Below are 12,697 nucleotides of genomic sequence, written 5' to 3' on the forward strand. Positions count from 1 at the left end.
CATTATCATTTGTGTGCTGCATAGCTTTACCAGTAAACCTATGTGTTTGTGCAAATGTAATGGGCCTGTCAATTGAAAATGTGTTATCTGTAATGGCAGTGCGCTACCACACCCTCTACTCCACAACACTCTCCTCTATGCTACGCCACTCCGCTCGAAGCTACTCCTCCACTTTACAACTCTGTAGTCCACTCTATGCCACTCCACAACACTATTCTACTCAACACCACTCCATGCCACTTCACGCTAGGTCACTCTACACCACTCCACTCTGTGACAGGCCACTCTACGACATTCTATTCCATTCCACTCTTCTCAATTCTACCACACTTTATTCCACCCTACGTCACTGCACTCTACAACACTACTTCACTCTGCACCACTCCACTCTGTACAACTTCATCAAAGGCCACATTATGCCACTCCCTCTTTTGACACTCCACAACCCTCTACACTGCTTCACTCTATGACACTCCACTCTAATATGCTCCACTCTACGACACTACTCAGTTCTACTCTACACACCACCCCACTCCACTTTATGCCAGTCAACTGTACCCCACTTCATGACTCTCAACTGCATTCTGACACTTTATGCCACTCCAAAACACTCTACGCCACTCTACTCTACAACACTGCACTCTATGACCCTCCACTCTATGCTACTCCACTCTAACCCACTCAACCATACGTGCCAACATTTCTGAAGAGGAAAGTCAGAATTTTAAAAAACTAATTGGAAAAATGTATTTTCTTCATTGACTTCTATTGAAACAGACAATTCCAGGTTGGAGCAGGTAAAATAAAGCCATTTTTGGCTTTAAAAAAAAATCAGGAGTCTCCCACCTGAATTGAGTCTATTGGCATGTATGCTCACTCCACTCTATGACCCTCTGCTTTACGACACTGAACTGTGTGACACTCCACCACGCAACGACACTACACTCTATAAAACTAGACTCCACTCTACAACATTGTACTCCACTCTATACCACAACATCCTACAATACCCTGCACCACTTTATGCTGACACTACTCCATGCCAGACTACGCCACTCTACTCCATGACACTCCACTCAAATCCACAAAACTCTGCTCCACAACACTCTACCCTACTCCACCCCACTACATTGTATGACACTCCACTCTATGACCTTCCAACCTGTGGCACTTCACGCTACTCCTTGCCACTCTACGGCCCTCCACTCTACAACCTTCCATTCTGCAAACCTCTACAACACTCCACTCTACAACACTTTACTCTAAGACTCTCCACAAAACTCTATTCTGCTCCACTCTTCAACATTCTGCTCCACTCGATGACATGAAGTTCTACGACCCTCTACTCCACTGTATGCCATGACACTCGATTCCACTCTATGTCCCTGCACTCTACATCTCTGTACTGTACTCCATGACACTACACTCTAATCCATAACACTCTACTCCATTCTGCGCCACTCCACTCTAGCCTACTGTACTACACTTTACTCCATTCCATGCTTCTCTACTCGACACCACTAACCTTTAGCCATTCAGAAAAGCAGCCACGCTGGGGTACAACATGGCTAAAACACATTGGCAAAGCCAAAAGCTCTTGCAGGCAAGACCTGTATGTCTGGTGTTAGCCAAGAACTTTTGGGATTTTACTCAAATTATATAAATAACATACTTGTTGGGGTTTTTAGCTAGCCCTCTTCATCCATTGCTTTATTATTGTGTCTTACACATTTTTTTTCTGCCCACCACAGCATGGGGTAGTTGATCAGTTCTCTCAAGCCACTGGCTAACTTCACTGTGGATACTGGCATTCTGCTCAGTCACAAGAAGCACAAGGTAAGTAGTTACATATGTGTCAGAAGCAACGATCGTCACGTGTGCTTTTAAAGGCTAAAGAAATATTTTTTGCTTTTAGTCAATTTTATATATATTGGCGGAGAAAGGGCAGCTCCCCCAACAATAACATTTTACAAAAGCAATGCCGGAATAAAACAAGCACTGGCATAGCCAAAAGGCCTGCAAACGATGTCAGACACATTTAGATTTCTTTTTAATCTCTTATTCCTCCTCATCCTGGTAGATCACTTACAGGCTGCTAGCCCTACAATGTGCAGCAAAAATATTCTGTATGATCCCGCACACCCCACGTGACCACTGTGACACGCATACAAAATAAACATCCTATATGACCAGTCAAACCCCACATCTTCCTTCCCCCAAATCACCCAGGAAATGAATTCAAGAATACAGTTGAACACATTTGCTCCATATGGTGAGATGGGAACGTATTCGGGAAGACCACTTCACCCACAGAGCCCCTTAGTTATTCCTTCTATCTTGTCTCAACTCTTCTGTCTTCCACCCACCCCTCAGCTCCTTAGGTGACCTTAGGATGGCATAAACCGCTATGCTTGCAAGTCACCAGCATAATATTTTGTGCCCAGGATAAGCATTTCAACACTCACTCACATACAAAACACATATCACCAAATGGTAATTTACATTCTGCATACCATGTAATGTCCATAGAAACAAACACCCCTGATACCCACCCAACTTCATGCAGAGCCCATACTGTGAGTAGAAAATGAACATTTATCAGGAGCCCTCGACTCAATGAAGCAGTCATCCTCTGCAGTGTTTCTGGAAAATCATTCATATGAAAGCCCACACCCCTCCCACCCCAACCATTCATGAAGTTATTCACTTGAAATAGTGACGCCACGTTTTGAGTATGCAAAACAAGCTTGCCAGATAACCATGCCCTTGCTTCTAGACCAAACGTGAATCCTAAATGCCCCACCCAAATCCATCTCACCGGTATCCCAGACTCTACTGTCCTCGGACCCTGCATCGATAGGCTTCGTACGTCATGAAACATCAAGTTATCCTAGGTCAGTTCTGAGGGGTGCGGTGCGTGCTGGCCTTTCTAAAGGGGAGATCGCCTGAGTGATGTGAGCTCAAATACCAGGACAGACTGAATATCTCACACTGGAGAGCTCTCAGACTATTCCACAAGGTGTGTGCCCAGCGCCCTGGCGCGACATGCCACATCTATATCTATATGTTAAAGGTGATATAAGCAACAAATGTTTTCATCATTTTAGGTCGGCCTTTTACGAACGCCAGAGGAAGCTGTCTACCGATGTCTAGGTTTGTGGAATGGCTTCTTCAGTAAGTTCGTAATTGTCAGTGGTCCCACGTCATATGTTGACACACTTCCCCAGTTGCATTCTGGGCATTGCAGTTTCACTTCTAATATTGTAAGCACAGCACCAAAGCGCTGCTGGCCAAACAAACAAAGCGCTGGCTGATAAAGTGTCACACTTGATATCTGCGCTCGTTTCTGATGAAAAAAAAGAAACATTTTCGGGCAGATGTCTGAGCAGCCTGACGAAGTCTAAATCGGAGAATGTTTTCCCTCTGCCAAAGCATATTTCAGTAAAACGTGTTTAGTCACTTCCAGACGACCTTGAGATGCTTTTCAGAAAGGAACTTGGCGCAAGCGACGGTTTTAATTGGAAAACAGCTCTTCCTTTTCCGCCTTCTACAAACAAAATAAAACAATCACTGCTAAATATACACGTGTATATCCCTTCCGTGCCCACCGCAAGAGCGCCTGTGCCACACGTGTACCAGACATGACGAAATCCAGCCGGGGATTTACCAGTATATTTAATTAAGGCACTTTTCACTTGGCCAACAAGCCTTTACTTTCACCACGGCACGGTGGCTGGCATACCGTGGTAGGAAAAGAAAACACAATGTTACACAACCTGGTCGTTCAACAGGTTTTCCTTACTGCAATAAAAATATAATTGGCCCTTGTTCCAGCATTAACTCACAACAGACCGTCCTAACACATAGTATCAGGGCCAGTGGGATTATGTAGCAATCGATAACTAAATTATGGGGCAAGGTTGACAGAACTGTGATGCAGGAAAGGCATAACACGTCTCAATCAGTAGTAGTATAATTTCGTTATTTTGCAATTTGAACTAATAATAAAGTCTGGGCAAAGTTGCATAGGCTTAGTATCAGTTTAACTCCTGCATTTGGCGATCTGTAACTGACTGGTGGGCTGTTAACTGTTGGAAAGGACCCCCCACTGTGCAGAACTGCACAGGACACTTTTTAATAACATTTGATCTATTTGAGCTAGAACTTTTTTTGGTGTCAACATCTTCAGATTATGCAGCAAATGTGGCAAATCCAACATCATTAGGAAAGCCCAACAACCGTAGATTAGCTTGACTCCAAAGGCCTTGCTTACACTAGGCACAGAAAGGAGCAGCAATACTAGTTTTCCGCACTCAAAACAGGCACAGGATTGCAAGCTTCATATCATACACCCAGAACAAGCAATGCAGTCATCCACACTTCATATAGTACACACACAGCAGGTACAACATAACCATCCTTCATACCATACACCCAGAACAAGCAATGCAGCCATCCACACTTCATATAGTACACACACAGCAGGTACAAGAGAACCATACTTCATACCATACACCCAGAACAAGCAATGCAGCCATCCACACTTCATATAGTACACACACAGCAGGTACAAGAGAACCATACTTCATACCATACACCCAGAACAAGCAATGCAGCCATCCACACTTCATATAGTACACACACAGCAGGTACAAGAGAACCATACTTCATACCATACACCCAGAACAAGCAATGCAGCCATCCACACTTCATATAGTACACACACAGCAGGTACAACAGAACCATACTTCATACCATACACCCAGAACAAGCAATGCAGCCATCCACACTTCATATAGTACACACACAGCAGGTACAAGAGAACCATACTTCATACCATACACCCAGAACAAGCAATGCAGCCATCCACACTTCATATAGTACACACACAGCAGGTACAAGAGAACCATACTTCATACCATACACCCAGAACAAGCAATGCAGCCATCCACACTTCATATAGTACACACACAGCAGGTACAACAGAACCATACTTCATACCATACACCCAGAACAAGCAATGCAGCCATCCACACTTCATACAGTACACACAAAGCAGGTACAACAGAACCATACTTCATACCATACACCCAGAACAAGCAATGCAGCCATCCACACTTCATACAGTACTCACACAGCAGGTACAACAGAACCATATTTCATACAATACACCCAGAACAAGCAATGCAGCCATCCACACTTCATACAGTACACACACAGCAGGTACAACAGAACCATATTTCATGCCATACACCCAGAACAAGCAATGCAGCCATCCACACTTCATACAGTACACACACAGCAGGTACAACAGAACCATACTTCATGCCATACACCCAGAACAAGCAATGCAGCCATCCACACTTCATACAGTACACACACAGCAGGTACAACAGAACCATACTTCATACCATACATCCAGAACAAGAACAGCAGACGCCTACATGCCATACAGTACACACAGAACTGACACAAAGAACTTAGCTTCATCGTGTACTCCAAGAATAAGCACCGCAGCTGTCCACGCTTCATACAATACAGACTGATGACGTACAACAGAACTAAGCTTCATACCATACACCCAGAACAGGCACAGCAGCCGTCCACGCTTCATACAATACAGACTGAAGAGGTATTACAGAACTAAGCTTCATACCATACACCTGGCTCAAGCACGGCAGCTGTCCACACGTCATACAGTACACACAGAACAGACACAAAGAACTATGCTTCATCCTGTACACCGAGAACAAGCACAACAGCCGTCTACGCTTCATACAATACACACAGAAGAGGTACAACATAACTACGCTTCATGTCATACACAGAGAGCAAGCCCAGAGGTACAGTACAGTACAGACCGAACAGACTCAACAAACTAAATTCATCCCATACACAGAGAACAATCACAGCAGCCGTCCACACTTAATACAATACACTTAGAACAGACACAAATAACTAAGCTTCATCCCATACACCAAGAACAAGCACAATAGCCGTCCACACTTCATACAATAAAGACATAAAGGGTACAATAGAACTGTACTTCATACCATACACCCAGAATAAGCATGGCACCCGTCCACACTTCAAACAATACACACAGAAGAGGTACAAAAGAACGAAGCTTCATATCATACATCCAGAACAAGCACATCAGCTGCCTACACTTCATACAGCACACACAGAAGAGACAGAAAGAACTAAAGCTTTGTATCACACACACAGATCTGACATAACAACAGTAAAAGCTATATACTTTGCTCACAAACCACACACCCAGAATAGACATGGAAAAGGTGCGGACTTCAGACAAATCATGCAGAATATGCACAGCAGCAGTAAAAGTTTGATAAGCTCAGAATAGGCATAGCAGCAGGCGAAGCATGTGGGAGAGTTTAAGGTGGTGGGGGGCGCATGGCGGGGAAGGGGGGACTCCCCCCCCAAAGAAACACATACCTTTTTTCCGCACCGCTCCATCTCCTCTGCTCCGTCGTTGCAAGCATGGCTCCCAGCCTGTGCCGCATCCAATCTTACCACTGCTTGCCTGTTGCTGGTACCATGAAAGTGGTGGTAGGATTGAATGGGGCGCCTAGCCAGGGCGCACAGAGGCAGAGTGGGAGCCTTTGCCTGCTCTCTCCAACCCGGCAACGCAGTGCTGGGTTGAAGCGAGCCTAGTGAGCATGTATGTTTGGCCGGCCTGAGACGGCCGGCCAAACATAAATGCGCATTAAGGGGGAGAGTGCTGTGCACTCCTCCTCTGTCCCTATTACACCCGTGGCACCACCCCATTTTATAGTAAAAACATAATAAACAGAGTTTATTATGTTTTTAACTATAAAGGTTTTGCAGGTGAGGAGCTGCTCCTGCACAACAACAGTGCAGGCTTCTTCCATGTACGCAGGACAAGCAGAGCCACAGTGCTAGATTCATACCACACGCACAGAACATGCACAGCAGAAGTGCAAGCTTTATACCACACACTAAGAACAGGCACAACAGCAGTGCAAGCTTCATACCATTTACACAGAACAGGCACAAAAGCAGTGCAAGTTTAGTTCATAAAAACAATTGAAATTATTGGCAGAGGTAGAGCTGGTGGGTGCAATCAAAAGTCACAAAAATTATAAGGAAAAAGAAAATGCTGCCTCCTAAAGGCGGCCGCCATATGCTTGCAATTCAACAATTTATTAAAAATAAAATACAACAATTGCTTATTATTTTGATAGAACAATACAGGTGTTTCCTAGTAAGGAGGCATAGTCAGAACACTTTTAGGTAGTTTTAGTGCTCCTCAGGAAAAAAATGGTTCTTATTTGCATAAACAAAATGTATTATTGGCTTTGATTACTGTAACCTGAAAATACAGTTTAAAGACACAAGGATAAGGCTAACGATTGGAACCAAAAAACATAGGCTATGCAGAATATTGGCCCAGCAGCTTTTGCAATGAAGATTACTTCTTTTTTAGGTGTATGTGCACATGTGATGATAAACAAATCTGTCACTCACGGTACAAGAGAGCCAATGGGTAAAGTGGGCTGACCCATCATCCTCTCTTGTAATGGGTGGATGCAAAATGTGAATAACAGTTTAACAGACAAATAAATGAAAAGGGTTGACCTGAAGCCCCTCTATATGCATCTTTTAATACACAGGGCTGACATCTACTAAAGGTGTCATAAGAGTGAACAGCACAGGAAGCAGCACCGCACTGTTCACTTCCAAACACTCACAGCTGGTACAGAAGATCACACTAGTACACCTTACTTCGGATAATACTAGCAATGCACAGATAAACACTGTGTACATTTCTATCACACAATGAAGAGGTACCACGATAGCAGAGGTACAGGCCCAGCAATGGCAGAGCACGTTCAGCAGCAGTCGTGCAATGGGTGCACAATCAGTGCAGTAGTTGCAGCTGCAGTTTGCATTTTCCGCAAACGCACAAAATGCACAGCTCCATTGTGCAAACTATTATCCCAAGCACAACCTTTTTAAAAGAGGCAAGACACGAGTCTCACAATCGGAGAAGTAAACCCCCAGATAGTGCGAGCTCCTCACACATCACAGTTAGAGGCGGCATATGTGTTAGTGCAAGATTTTCTCACCCTTGAATCACGTACATTGGATTTGGACCCAACCCCCTGCTTAATTTGAGCCGGTGGTTTCCGGTGTGGGGCACCAGCACTTATTTTTGAGGGCTGGCACTTAGTTTGCTGCGTCAGGCGTTTACTGTGAGCAAAGGACACGTTTGGGAATGGTGGAGGCAGAAAACAAAGAAAATGTGTCACTAAAGGAGAAAGCAGAAAGCTGCAAGAGTCAGCTGAAGGGGAAGGAAGTGGCTGTAAATGAATTAAAGAGGCTTGAGATGGCTCGCACATTTAAATGCAGCAGCCGCGTGCTTCAAAAGAGCATTTTGGGCAATGGCACGTTTTTATTTACAAATTAAGTATCCCCACACTTTAAGCTAGTACAACACACACAGTGCATGTATCCCTAGAAACCGGAGCGGGCACATTGTGGTTGAAACAAGGTTGAACTCCAGGGTAACAACAGCTGACCCTCCCAAAATCTCACCTACTTTCGAATCTTCGTGCGACCTTCACCTAAATATGCACACGTATGAAAATGTTTTTGTACTTTTTAAAATAATATTTACAGTCTGGTCTGTGCCACCATCCTGCCATTCGTTGGCCATCACCCACCTAAATGCATCCTCTGCTCAGAAAATGCTCTTACTCAGCACCTCTTCCGACTTGTGTTTGTTGTGTTAGTAAATTGAACAACAATATATGTTCCCTCACAAGCTGAGAAGGTACAGCAGGATCAGTGCAAGATTTTCTCACAGTTTATTCATGCACTGCGGTCAGTGCAAATATTTCTCACAAGAGAGCAGATGGCCACCCACCAACGCAAGCTTCCAGCACATTACAGTCAGTGGGTTGCACATCATCGCCAGTGCAAGCTTCGCTCACAATCAGAGCGCACGTTTTGCACTTATTTGTTTAATTATCAAAGGATTCTGAAGAGTGTTGTCTGTGGCCTTTTTATTACTACAAAACACTCTAGGTGTGATATAGTAGGTGGGGAGGTAATGTCTACACTTCATGGAAGTACCCGGTACAATGAGCTCTGGTGGGTGCCAACTGGGACAGTTATGGTTTCAGGCCCTTCCAGAATCTTTTTGTTTGGGATGTGCCCATTGGCTTGGATTCAATATATTTCAGATTCTGGGAATATGGACTCTTAATACTGCCTCTTTGTTTAATCTGATAGACATGTCGATGCTGATGGCGACATTCTACTAGGCATGTGGTGAGTGTCTTTCTAGGTATTTCGGCCCCTTACTTCGATATGCCTTGTGGACTATGTAGGACACAGTGTGTCCACTGTGCACCAATTTAGCTTTATGTAGCCACACATACTCAGATTCAGGAAAGTCGGTCAGCCTGCTTTTGGAGCCTTTAGAGCCTAGCAGTGATGTTCTTTAGTACTCCAGAGTGAACGATGTGGCAACAGTGCAATTGTGCTATCATCAAATCTCTCACACACTTAATTTAGTGGTGACATGAGAGGAGAGCATCCGTTGAAGAACTGAGAGTTGCAAGTTGAAGTGCTCGAGCTCTGCACTGACAAAGACTCACAGGTTCATAACTTACATCAAAGTGTGGTGGTGGGCACCTAGACTAAGTGGACATGCACAAGGATCTTTGACTTGGCTACCTTCGAACATCGGAAGGCCACTTCCTTCCAGTTGAACACAAGGTCCAGATGGGAGGTGAAGTTAATTTTATTTGTTGACTGGTTTTCTAAGCTGAAGAAAGACAGGAGTATTGTTGGCATACATTTGGAAGTTTACCTGTCAGTGCCCAGGGCCAGAGGTTGCACTGGCTAACTAGGCTCGGAGAGGAAGAATTGGATTCAGTTTAGTGCAGGTTTAGAAACTCCAGCCCACTCCTCGAGTCCTCTCAGTAAGACGTTATGGTCCACATAGTCAGAACCTGCTGAGAGGTTGAGTTGTATGAGAGCTCAATTCTTGATACTATCAAAATGTAGCAATAACTCTTAAAATGAAGGAAGTCTCCTATGTGTCTGCTTAAATGGTGTAACCCATAGTTGCTATGTTCTATTACTCAAGCCAGAGCTCAGTTTCAGCGAGTGTATGCCGGTGCACACCAGCAATTAATTCTCAGCACCAGAACTTCTGATAGTCTACCATATGGTGACACAGTTTGTGTATTATTGAGGTGAACCCAAGAACAGTATTTTATAATCCAATATATAAAAATTAATAATATCAGTCGTACTGGTCATTCTTATACCTTTGGGTGGCCTAGAATAGCCTGAATTATCACATTTGTCAGGGTTCGAAGGTCAGTAGTTGTGTTGGTACTGACAGAGATTATGCTGGGGGGGGGCAGTGAGTGTGTAAACTGTAGTGACCTCCTGAGCAGGGACCAGGCACTTATCTTTTCACAAATTAAGCACTGACTGAAGCTAACCCTTTTAATCGGGAGAACTCCTGCCGGGTTGAGCCATGAAGAGTTGAGGATTTTTAGGTTTATGTTGGTTTATCAGAAACTGTGCACTAATGTTTCTGAACACCATCCGCACCTGCCTCCTGATCTAACAGCCGGGGCAGCTTATTTACAGAACCGAATGCAGAAGGCCCCCTTTATTAGTTTTTAAAGGTGCGCTTGGGTTCCAATCGTGGACATTGACAGGAGATCCCCTTTCTCCTTTATTCTGTAACGCAGAGATATTGAATAAATATTTTTCAGACTTAAGTGAAACCCGAAGCAGGAGTTTTCCTCCAAGGGCTCTTCAATGAAGCTAAACAGGGCAGATTCAAGGTCCCTTGCAGGGACACAGTCTCGAAAACGGAGCAGGACGTTACAGCAAAGGCACCGCTGAGAACTGCCATTTTGTCTCAACACATCTAGAGAGTAAACGGAGCAAGCCTTACTAACCTAGGGGTGCAGGAAGAAGCCTTTCTAACCTAGGGGTGCAGGAAGCACCTGCACCTTGCTGATACATGAAGCATGTACAGGTCCAACCCCCAACTTCCCCGCTCCCACCAGCTATTCCCCAAGATCCCCAATGTTGAGTACATGATGCTCTCCTTTCCCACCGCAGCTCCTAGGTCCTCTATAGCTGAGAACGCCAGTATTCAGCAAAGGGTTCATTCACACATGCTACAGCTGGATTTTAAGTTCCCATGAGTGGCCATTCTCGATGAAGTGCTCGTTTTCTAGAGCTAGTGGTTCTTGGTCAGGTCTGAAGCCCCTCACTGTGCAGCCACCTCCTCCACCCTGCCCCTGTACATCTCTGCAGACCTACCTGGTCTGTTTATCGCCAGCGCCGGAGACACCTATGACATATTGAAGTACATCTACAGCCCGGTTACCCCAAAGGCTGGAGTTTTAAGCCCCAATCATTTCACCTCAGATGCTTACCGATCCTATTCAGTCAGTGCGCCGCGGTGGCACTCGCAAAGCAGCACCTTCACAACGCATTATCCAACCATAACAGAACACTGTTGACTGTTACTGGAACAAAAACGGTGCGATTATTTTTGTAAATTCAAATTGTTGTTATATAGCGTTTATAACCTCTGACGAGGCGTCGGAGCGCTTTACAGCGAGCAGCACGCTACCCGGGAGCCCAAAGTTAGTGCTGTATCAATGTTTAATTTATTACAAGCTAGCACTAATACGCTCCTATGACGAGCTCCAGTTAGAGCAAACAACATATCAGGACTTGCTCTGAAATAAAACGTGAGGAGCTGTTTACCACAAGGGTAACTTAATAACCATGATACCTGGCTGCATGAGGATTTGGACTACTGAAAACTGCAACTTTGATTGAACAGACTGTGAAATATAAAGCTACAAGGACTGCAATATCCGATGGGAAACGAGACGCGGAGCAAGGGGTATTTAATTCAAGGTAAACGGGTAAAAGACCTTGGTGCTGGGGTGTTGGAGAGAGGCCACAATGCGGGCTTTTTGGATGAAGTAGAATTCACACACTGTTCTAAATAAAGGTTTTAGAAAAACTCGGGGAACACTAAAGCAACCTTTTAGCTGCCATTGTGTATTACTCAAGCACAATCATACATGTATATGAATCACAAATATTTTCAGGCGGGGTGCCAAAAGCTCTCCACTGCCAACTGTAAATAAAAACAATTGCATGTAACGTTAAATAAGTAATTATTGATGCATTCCAATCCAAATTCAATCCAAAAATCTGAGTTTACAGGGACGTTACAGTTAGGTTCTGAATTTACTCTGACAAAATCATAACTATTCAGCAGTTATAGTTAGTTATTTAAAGTAACTATAACTCATGCGCAGTTTTTTCTTCGATAATTTGACTGCTAATGTTCCATTGATATTTTTATTGATGTTATAAAATTTGTCATGAATGCTGTAATATCTTGGGTAATAAGCAGCGCATGGCGAGGGTGCAAGTAATAGTTACTTTAGGGCGCAAGTTATAGTTACTTGAAATAACTATAACTGCTGAATTTCTATGGTTTAGTGCGAGTAAATTCAGAACCTACCTATTACGTCCCTGTAACCTTTGTTTTTTTTAGTGAATTTCTATGTTTATGAGTGGGTGTGAGAGTGTCTTGTCTGGACGTGAGAGTGGGTGTTAGAGGGTCTATGTGGGTGTGAGAGTGGGT

The 12,697-nt window shown here is 44.1% G+C and overlaps 1 protein-coding gene and 1 long non-coding RNA gene across 7 annotated transcripts in view; one reads left to right on the forward strand and one right to left on the reverse strand.

Moving 5' to 3' along the window:
* Positions 1-12,697, reverse strand: part of KAZN (kazrin, periplakin interacting protein) — an 808,570-nt gene that overhangs the window by 359,891 nt on the left and 435,982 nt on the right. The window lies entirely within an intron of this gene.
* The window catches only part of LOC138300909 (uncharacterized), an 86,848-nt gene that overhangs the window by 3,000 nt on the left and 71,151 nt on the right, over positions 1-12,697 (forward strand). The window contains exon 2 of the long non-coding RNA XR_011205041.1: positions 1,752-1,836. This is a non-coding gene — a long non-coding RNA (uncharacterized lncRNA). The remainder of the gene's footprint in view (positions 1-1,751; positions 1,837-12,697) is intronic.

This window comes from Pleurodeles waltl, chromosome 6, assembly GCF_031143425.1.
Source record: "Pleurodeles waltl isolate 20211129_DDA chromosome 6, aPleWal1.hap1.20221129, whole genome shotgun sequence".
Taxonomy (NCBI): domain Eukaryota; kingdom Metazoa; phylum Chordata; class Amphibia; order Caudata; family Salamandridae; genus Pleurodeles; species Pleurodeles waltl.